The sequence below is a fragment of the Myotis davidii genome, unplaced genomic scaffold, assembly GCF_000327345.1.
Source record: "Myotis davidii unplaced genomic scaffold, ASM32734v1 scaffold266, whole genome shotgun sequence".
Taxonomy (NCBI): Eukaryota; Metazoa; Chordata; class Mammalia; order Chiroptera; family Vespertilionidae; genus Myotis; species Myotis davidii.
The window spans coordinates 4773258-4783890 of NW_006300032.1; positions in this window are offsets into that span (position 1 = coordinate 4773258).

Here is a 10633-nt window from a genome sequence, read left to right on the forward strand (position 1 = left end):
CTTAAAGATCAAGAAAAAAAGTAAAGGAAATGTGACTTTGGAAACTCAGGGGAATAATTCCATGGAAATAAAGTTTTTTACCATATAAGCTGAAATGTTTATTCCACCTCAAGAACCCCACATCCACCAATAACAGATAAACTAAACTACTGTAAATGCATCACATGCATGATGTGACTTCACAGCTACTCTCCTTTGTAAATACCTTTTTACCCATCTAGAGCTCTCCTTCTTCCTTTCCTATCTAAGAATCTTCATCTTCATTCTTTTTTTGTTGTTGTTAATCCTCATTCAAGGATATGTTTTCATTGATTTTTAGGGAGAGCGGAAGAGAGAGGGAAAGACAGAGAGAATCAATGTGAGAGAAACACATCAACTGGTTGCCTCCTGCACAAGCCCTGACCAGGGCCCAGGCCAGGGCGGAGCCTGCAACGTGCCCTTGACCGGAATCGAACCCTGAATTACTCCTCAGAGAGATTTGAGGGGACGATGTGTCCATATAGAAGAGTAGACTACTAGGAATGGAGCAAGACGGAACATGAAAGAGCCCTTGAAATATTGAACGTTGGTTCTTCAAATGATTTTTAAAAATCAATAGATTGAATCATTAATATGGCTGAAAACTAAATAAGTAATAGAGAAGATCAAATTGAGAAAATAGCTCAGAACTTAGAGAATGACAGAAAGAAAAACTATCAGAAAGAAGTTGAGATGGAGGATAGATATAGAAAGCTATTAATCCAAGATGACAGAACAGAGATGAAGAATCAAGTAAATAAGAAAAGATAATTTACCTGAACTAAAAAAGTATTTTCAGATGGAAAATATTCACATGTGCCAAAAACTATTCTGTTGAAATAAAAAAAAAAAAATCCTAGTATAAAGCTTGTGAAGAGAATTAACAGAATACCTGAAAAAAAGTGTCATCACTCTTTGCATCAATAGTATTGGTGTTAGAAGACAGTGGAGCAAGACTTAAAATTCTCAGAGAAAATTATTTTGAACCTAAATTTATAGCCAGCAACCTGTTACTTAAGGATGAATGCAAAGTAAGGTATCTAATGACCCAGAAACTTTCTCCTATTTACTCTCCCTGGTATGACTTAGGGATGCAGGAAAAATAATCTAATAAACAGAAAAAAAAAACTGCCTCAGAAATAAAGTGAAAAGAAATTTCAAGTTGTTAGCTGTAAAACAGGCCTAGGAAACAATTGGCCCAAATTAGAACAGGGAAGACAGGAGGTGGTGATTAAAAAACATTGATTGAAAAAATACGTTTAATAATCTGAAAGATATGTAAAAAGGCACACGTATGTTTATTCTATTCATTACAATAAAGGAAAGAAAAAACTATTCTGAAGTCATGATAAGATGAAGCAAATCGAAATGTGACATGACTTAGAAAAACAGGCGTGGAAGTAAAGGGAACCCGTTTTTCAAGCATTTTTTGAACGCATATTTTTGGTAACAAAATCACACTTCCATCTTTATGGGTCTTGATTCTGCAATTACTATTTACATATTATGAATGTGTCTTATTGGTTTTCAATTTTTTAAGTCAAGCTATAGACAAAGTACAGAAAAAGAACTTAAAATTATGGAACAGAGTGCAAAAGGTTACAAGCCTGGATGATATTAGTCAGCAGACAAGCGGGGAAGAGGAAAGGGTGGGGGGCCAAGGTTATAGGCCGTGAGCTGCTTTCCTCATTGTACAGAATGGGGAGCGGGTTGATAATGTTAGAAGCTCATGATAAGAATTTATGCATATTAAAATTATGCCCGTAACCATTAGACACCTTAAAATTAGAGATCTTACAATGTCACTGTAACTCCTAAGAACAGGAAGGTGAAATGCAGATAGCTGAGAGGAAGGGAAGTGCATAAATACACACACCTTTCATGGTAGGAAACTATTATTTGAAGCTGATAAGGCTAGAAACACAGGCACACACATATGGATTAGTGCTATGATGTAGAAGACCTACAATCAGAACTATTTAAAAATGGGTCTTCGGAGAAATAGGACTGAGTATGTAGGAGTTTATTTTTTTTAAATATCTTTTGAACGACCTTTTATACATAATAACATTTGTGTTTACAAACTCTCCCAGTGAAGTTTTTCACATGCGTGAGAATTGGGAAGGGGACTCCAGGTCTTCAGTGCTCTGACCCTGTTGCTTTATGAGCTCTGAGATCACCTGGTGCCTGGGGGACCCAGCGGATTGGAGAGAACCTGGGGAAGCTGCCAGGCTGCTCAACGGAGCTCCTCAGAGGCAACCCAGGGACCCTCCCCCACTGCGCAGGGAGGGTGAGAGGCCTGTCCAGGATAGTTCTCATCAGATGGGATACTCCCCGAACCCTGAGCCCTGACTTTTGAAAGAAAATGCCAAAGATGCGGTGCTTCTTTGCTTCGCACTTGCTTATCTCCTGGGAATTTCCGGTGTCCTTTTCTTGGCGGTGCCTGCAGCTGCCCGTGACTCCATCCGGGGTGGGCGGAACCACCCTTACGTTGTCCTTCACTTCAGGCTTTGCAAGCGAGGGCTCAAGGGTTAGTTTTAGGACATTTTGTTCATGGGTGTCTACAGCAAGCCTTCTGGAATGTGTGTCCGGGCGATCAACAGCCTAACAGACCCGAGCCTTCACCTTGTCAGTCTCTGTTCCCACGCTTGTCAACACCCGAGTCAGTGCTGACTCACCCAGGGACTGAGCAAACCATTGGCGTCACTCCCCGGAGGCTCCTGCCAAACAGATGATAGGCAGCTCTTCAGGGAAGAGTCATATTTCCTATGGCAGCTGATCATTCATCCAGTGTCGGGAATTTGCCTAATCTTGTCCGTGGGCCGAGGCTGTGCCATCGCTGCCCTCTGATTACGCTTTCCCACCCACATCGCGTTGCATTCCTGATCCACATTCCTCAGTCCAATCTTATTAAAGAGATCTGATTATACCCCAACCTCATCTGAAAATTACCATCCCGGTGTGGCTCAACAATTTCCACAAAGCAGTAACCACCACTTCTCAGAGTATTAAGGACTGCTGGAGCCACTGAACCCTGACCGGGTACAGTTGCCAGGGATCTTGAGATCACCCTCTGTAGCTTCCCCAACGAAGCACAACAACTGACTTGTCATAGATCTTACAGCGAACAGTGCTCCTAATAGGTTCGGAGATACGGAACTGTGTATAACTAGCATGGGAGAGGTAGAGGTAGTATGAGGACAATGGACAATAACTGCAAATTCTCGAGTTTCCTCCCCCAGATAGCAAGTGGCTGGCCTCTGTCTCCACTGTGGACGAGATATGGGGGGAAACAGGTTCTTAAATACAGTTTGAGTTTATATGAGAACCTAACAGTACTTTATTTATTCATTTCTTATGGCAGTACCAGTATGTCTTGTATAAGTCACCCTCCTCCCAGAAACCTCTTTTCTGGGCCTAGTACACGCTCACGGAAGTGCTTTATTTTAATGTCTCAACCTCAGAGAGAGTGAATGGTGGACACCCCTTTTCTGGAGGCCTCTGAGCTCCGAGGTGCTCCTGTTTGGGGTGGTTGGGCTGCTGGGGTGGGGTGGCGGGGGCAGTCTGATTCTGAGTGATTTCTGTGGCAGCAGGAGCTGTGGGGCCCCTCCCTGCACCGGGTGCCGATGGCCTGTGTGGGAGCAGCTTTCTGTGCCGGCGCCAAATGCTCCCGCCACAGCGGCTCACCCAGGTGTCCACATGTCAGGTCACAAGGTCTGCCACCGGGAAACAAGCAGCAGGAGCCCACCGATTTCTTAAGAGGAGAAATATGATTTTCATGCAACCGCCTTGAGAAATCACAGCATGTGAGATAGGTTAAAACGGGAAGATCAGCACATTTCTCTCTTCTGGGACATTGCAACTATTTCTCTGATGTTTAAAGTTCAGCCAAAGGCATGCTTCTGGAGCCCTCATGCTTTTGCATTCACTTTAGGGATCTTCCAGGAGTCCACGCTCCCACTTGGTAGTAACAAGTCACGGAAGGCAGTTCTGAGGGGCTATCTATAGCTGCGTGGGGTCTCATGGCCGCTGGCTGGGATGTGGGCTCAGCTCTCAGACTGAGCTCCATCACCAGGAGCTTACTGAAGCATCCGCTCTGAGCTGAGGTGACTGAACTCTCTTCCCCGCTCCTGCCCCTTCCTCTGATATCCTGAATAAAAGGAGAGCGTTCATATCTGGACAGTGTTCTCAGAAAATGCTCTGCACCCTTTCCTCCGGATGTATTTAGTGCATCCGAATCTTGAGAAAGACTAACCCCCTGAACTTTAAGATTAGAAATTAATAAAACAAGAAAATCCCTTCTCTTGATTTCTGGGAACTGTCAAAAAAGATAAGTAGTGGGAAAATTGCTTCAGGTCAGACCTCTCACTCTCCCTGAACCTTTGCACCTTATTGTTCAGAGAAAGAATGTAACATCCGTGGCAAGATGAGGGGAGCACTGCAGTTTCTGCCTGCTGGCTGCTCTGCTCTCGGAAGCAGAGGGCAGGATAAATGCAGAAACCTAGATGCACGTGATTCCTTGGGACTGTTCAACGCTCCCTCCATTCACCTTCCTGTCACCGCAGAAAACATCGCCTTTTATCTAGGCAAACCCATTTTGGAAAAATGATTTAAACCTCAGCAGCTTTTTATGTCTTATTTTGATTGCCTTAGAGGTCAACCATACAGAAAGCAACATTTTATTTTAAGCTCTGAAGGATCTTTAAGTGGCCTAGTCTGTTTTTTCTTTTTCAATGATTTATGTATTTTGAAACATATGTAAGAGTCACCTCTGTCCTTCAGATGCAGTGCTCTGAGAATTTTCCATAGCATGCAAGCTCCTTAAGGTCTGGAAATGTTTTCCCTGTTAGATGCTTGTCAGCATTTTCTTTATCCCTACAGATTCTAGATCTGTGCCTTTGACAGAGTAGAGACTGAATAAAAGTTTGCTGTACTGAATTTCATAAAAAATAGAAATCACTCCATGACTGTACGTATTGCCTGTGTCTTGGAGAAATAACACACGTAAAACCAAGCGGTAATAATGATGCTAGCCTTTACTGATTGCTAAGTGGCACATTCATCCCAGAAGCAAGAATACACAAGCCAGGTGTCCTGGCTGCCAGACAAGGGAAAACCTCATGCCAGGTGCTCGTTTCTTGGTCAGGAGCTATGGCCCCAGTGGTGGGGAGTGAAGCCAGGGCCTCAGACCACCACTCAAGCAGGTGCGACCTGCCCCAGCCAGTTAGTCAAAAATATTGTGTTCAGAATCCATGCAATGTGACTCCAGGGGCCTAGGCTTCCTCATGTGACTGAGAGGCAGTGGCTGCCTCACCACTGCCTTACAGCTCTAGAACGAACGTTAGAATTTCTGTAATGCTCTTCAACTTGTGTGCCTGGGCTCCAAGGCAGGAAAGAATGCTTTGTAGTTGAAAACCTTAGAGAGAAAGTACCAATAAATCAATCTAATAAGAAAAACGTCAAATTAGGAGCATAAACTGACATCTTTGAAGGACTTTAAAATTAGGAAAGTACTGATTCAAATGTTTTGTATTAAACTCACTAAAGAAATGGATTTATATTTTATAAGATGAAGCTTTCTAGTTGGATGATATGGCCATTTAATGAGGAGGGGACATCATGAGCCAGAAAAATCCCTGAAACATGAACAAGTCATCCACAACTTCTACTTTTAGCTCTTGAAAACCTCAAAGCCATTGTCTCCTCTTTCCTTTCCTGTATTCCTGTGTTAGCTCTGTTATCATAGCAAATGAAAAGTTTTGAATTTGATCCATGCCTGAGAAACAAAAATTAGATGAACATATTTTTCATCTTATTTCTGCAGAGGAAGAAAAACTTTTCCTCTGCCTTCTCAGGATTTGAACCTGGGACATGTAAATTAAGCTGAAAAACAAAACAGATTAGCAAGAGAAAAGACACAAAATTTTTATTTTTAATTTTATTTATACAGAAATTCCACAGAAAAAAAATTAAAACAAAGAACCAGGCTCAGAGGACTTACTAGTATATACCATTTTAACAAAGGCAATAAATTCTGAAGAAGTGAGTAGACAAAATTATGTTAAGGTAAATATATGGAAAAATTTAATGGTAGCTGAGGGTTATTTATTAAGGTTTGTTTATGAAGACTTATTTAAGTGCTGTCTCCATGTTTGGTGATCCTCTCCCTGATATAGGAGAAGTCAGGCAATACCTTCACCAAGGGAATTTATGCTCCACTTGTGGATAGAAAAAAGGAGGGAAGAGCTCTTCTGGTGTCTGCTTTTTCTCAATTGTTTTCATCTCAAAATAATCTTTATGCCAAAGTGGTAAATTTTTGGGGTGGCATATTCTGGTCCCCTTCATTTCATCTTTACCACTTCTTACAGAAAATCAATCCACTACAGTTTAAGTGAAGACATATTTGGATGTTATGCTTGGGTGAGTATATTCTAGAAGAAGCACATTCCAGGTTGGAGGACCAGTGATGTGGATGCCATGGGTAATTGGGGTTTCTAAACCCTGGGAGGGTCCTCGAGACCCTATGTACTCAGAGAGCAGTGCACGAAGAAAGATAACATGCAAATGTGAGAACAAATTCTGCACTCCAGGGCTCCAGGCTTATTCTAAGAATGGAAATGAAGAGAGTAAGTGCCAGTGGGTAGTCATCATTTTAAGGTCTATGGAAAAGGAGTTGAACTGACCCACAAGGACTCTGCCACGTCTAACCTTTCATAGTCAACCGCGAGAAAGTGGACAGGAAGTTCAGATCATGAGTGCAGAATGGAAGTGGATGTTTTTCACATTTTTTCAAGACTTTTGTATCTGAAAGAAATCTTTTTATGTAATAATTTTTAATGTTATACTTCCAACATTCAATAAAGATACATATTTGAATGCCCATTGTTTTCATGGGATCATACAATGAAGCACACACACAAAAAAACACAGATTCTGAGGCTATCAAATCAGTTTTCAATGAAAGACAGATGGCTGAAGCATAGAAGCAAAATTATTAATACTGACTCCTACAAGAAATTAAATATAAAACACAGTTGCCCTAACTGGTTTGGCTCAGTGGATAGAGCATCGGCCTGTTGACTGAAGGGTCCCAGGTTTGATTCAGTCAAGGGCATGTACCTTGGTTGTGGGCACATCCCCAGTAGGGGGTGTGCAGGAGGCAGCAGATCGATGTTTCTCTCTCATCGATGTTTCTAGCTCTCTATCCCACTCCCTTCCTCTCTGTAAAAAAAAATCAATAAAGTATATTAAAAAAATATATAAAACACGGTGGATAGTACCATAAAGTGGTATTTTCCTCATGAAAAAATGTCAGGAAGTTTTGAAAAAGCACAGGGTGACTGCTGGGAAAGAGGCAGACTGGAATTCTAGGAAAGGAAACGTATTCATGAGCATGGAGACAGTTTTAATAGAACATTATGGTCATTATATTATCCTTGTCTGGCAGATAATTCCATTGTTCAGGAACTGGTGAATTTACTGGCACTTGTAAAAGAGGACTGCCTCTACACAGACGTGTCTTTTATCTCCTTGCCCAGCCCGAGGTGACTGTGAATTGTGTGGGGTGTTTCCTTAAAGAAAGCCCAGGGTAGTGAGGTAGGAAAACTGAAGCCATGCATTCTGGTCCTGGGAGTCTTTGTCTAAATTGGGGACACTCGCTGTCTTCTATGGAGCCACTTAGTTCCTGCTGGGTTTCAGGCCTCATTTCCTTTCCTTTCCTCCATGATTTTTTGCTCTTCCATTAACTTTTACTTTGTAGTGTGGAGTTTCCCCATTCAAGTACTTATTTTTGACATGATTAAAAAAAATTTTGTATTGATTCCAGAGAGGAAGGGAGAGGGAGAGAGAGATAGAAACATAAATGACGAGGGAGAATCATTGATTGGCTGCTTCCTGTACGCTCCCTACTGGGGATCGAGCCTGTAACCCGGGCAAGTGCCCTGACTGGGAATCGAACCATGACCTCCTGCTTCATAAGTTTGACATGATTTTTTTTCCTTCAAATGGTCAGCATAGGATTTTAAAAGGTGACTATTTCCATACCTTCCGCCCACTTTTGAAACTGCGAAATGCTCTACCTACTAGAACTGGCCAGGTGTAGGGCACTCCATGCCTGCTAAATCCTATTTCAGCTCATCGACTATTTCCATACCTTCTGCCCACTTTTGAAGCTGTGAAATGCTCTACCTACTAGAACTGGCCAGATGTAGGGACACTCCATGCCTGCTAAATCCTATTTCAGCTCATTCAGGCATTGCACAGCCACTTGGCTCTCGACGCTCTCTCTGCCTCACTGTGGATGGAAAAAACCAACAGGCTGCCCGGGAGTGCCCGGGGCCGGCTCTGAGGGTGTTCAGTTACTGAGGTTTGGGCCGTGCTCAAGCGCCTGGCAAGCAGCTTTAAGCTAATGGGAAAAGAGAATCTGGAGTTGGACCAGTTATCCCTGCCCCAAGCCCTCCTCAGTGGGAATGACTTCAATGAACTGCTTCCAGCAACTGCACTGGGCTCAGGAGCACAGCTCCCATGTTTGCCATTGTTCCCCCCCATCCTGGTGACATCTGCTTACCAAAGTTGAGGAGGTGAGGGTGGATCATTTAGAAAACACCGGTTCACGTGCTCTCTAGGACAGAGCATCTGCAGTAATAACGGTGGCCATGCGTGCGAGGCCTGTATGGGCGACTCATTCCGCAGCGGGGCCTCTTGCTTCCTACCATTTGGCATTCCTTTCCTTCCCCCTTTTCCTTCTCATCCTTCTTTTTTCTTTTAGGTATGTTTTACACAGTGGTTTTATTAGTGTGCCATTGTCTAGATTTTAAAATTCTCTACCTGTGTTATCAAACACCTCCCACCCCCGCCCCCTCCCCACCCCTAGGTATTTCTCAGATACTGTCAGAACAGCCTGTATCATGGGCTCTGCACACGCATTGCTGTCACCTGAGTAGTGCTAAGTAAGATGAAGTGTTAAGATGATGGGGATTGGTATTAGGTTACAGATTCTGAGCCCTTCGGTGAGGTGGCCTGACAAATTCCATTCCCTAGCACATTTTTTGAGCTCGGCCTTTCTGCACAATGTGCTGTTTTCAAGGAAATGGCTGAGAGGTTTTGTTCTGGTCTGGTGGCGGGGAATGAGGACCTACGAGGAGACATCTTATCGGCTCTTCAAATTGTGTCAAAGAGCAGGAAAAGAGGGAAGAAAAAGTCTAGCCTGGCTAGTCATCCCTCACATTGACTCAGCACCTGAGCTCCTCCCACTGAAATACCCTCCTGGTACGATGACTGAGAGGGCTGGGAAACGGACTCCTTTTGAGTGGGTGTTTCCTTACACAAGGGCTGCTCAGTACTGGAGAGCTGATGCCTTGAGTGCCCTGGGGAGGTAGGGCGCTAGGGTGCCACAGCCGGGGCCTGAGAGCTGAGCAGAGAAACTGCAGTCAACTGTAGCCTCTCCCCAAGGGAATCCTGGCCCACCTCAGGGAGGGGGAGTGGCCAGATCTATTTGTATATCCTGATCTAATCATCACGGATCCTGGCAGCTTGGTTTATGGCTCATGCTCTGGATAAATCTAATGACAGTATGAGTTTCATTGACAGAAAATCACTTCACCACAAATGTTTCTTGAGCAGCTGAGGAAATACATACTGAAGATGACAGTGCTCCGTAAGTAATAAGATCCCTCTCTAATCACAAATTATTTTTTACATTTAAGTCAGAGTGCACAAATCCCAGTTCATAGCTAGTTTTATTTACAAGGTATAGGACTTGCATGGAGTGTGACAAGCCCTGGACCAGGAAATCAGAAGACGTGGCTCAGCTGTAGTTCAGCCAAGGGGCTGGTCTGAGTGGGGTATGACCTGGTTAATTGTAGAAGACTAGTTACACACAGGACCCTGTGCTGGATTTCCCCAAAGGAGTGGGGCAGGTGCCTTGCAGAGCTGAGCTAGGAAGTGAGAGCATGACTGAGACAATGACCACCAGGGGGCGGTCAGTGCACACAGCTGGAAGCAGAAGGGTGCCTGTCCTACCAGGGCAGACTTGACAATGGGATGTGCTGAGAAAGAGAGGTTCCCAAACTCTGGCAATCAGATCGTGGCCTCAGGGAATGCGGTTGTAGATCAAAGGACTTTGCTGGAATTCAGGGGGGCTCTGATTCCCAGGAGCGAGATTGGAAAAAGCAAGGCTGAACCCCAGGGCTACACAGAAATGGGAGGGCCAAGAAGGTTACCCGGAAAGGGAGTTGTTACTAAGTGTGGGGTAAAATAGTCTTATTTTAGCAACATGGTTATGAGAACTGAGACACAAGGTCAGGGTTAAACTAGTCATCACATTGACTTGAGCCCAGAAGTCCCTTCTTTCTCAGGACACGTGGTACTCAGCTTGTCTATAAAGTTCAAGTGGATGCTGGGTGCGTGGAAGAAGGGAAGAGGGAGAAATGGGCTGCAGATGCTGGGACCCAGACAAAACCTGATATTCTTGGTCTAACGGGGCTGTTGTGAGTTCAACATTAGATATGTTTTATTAAAGCATTTTCCAAAAAAAAAAAAAATCCATGTAATAATTATTAGGTAAAATAAGAATGAAATTCTGAAATTTTATGAGCCAGAGATGCTAGGCCGTGTT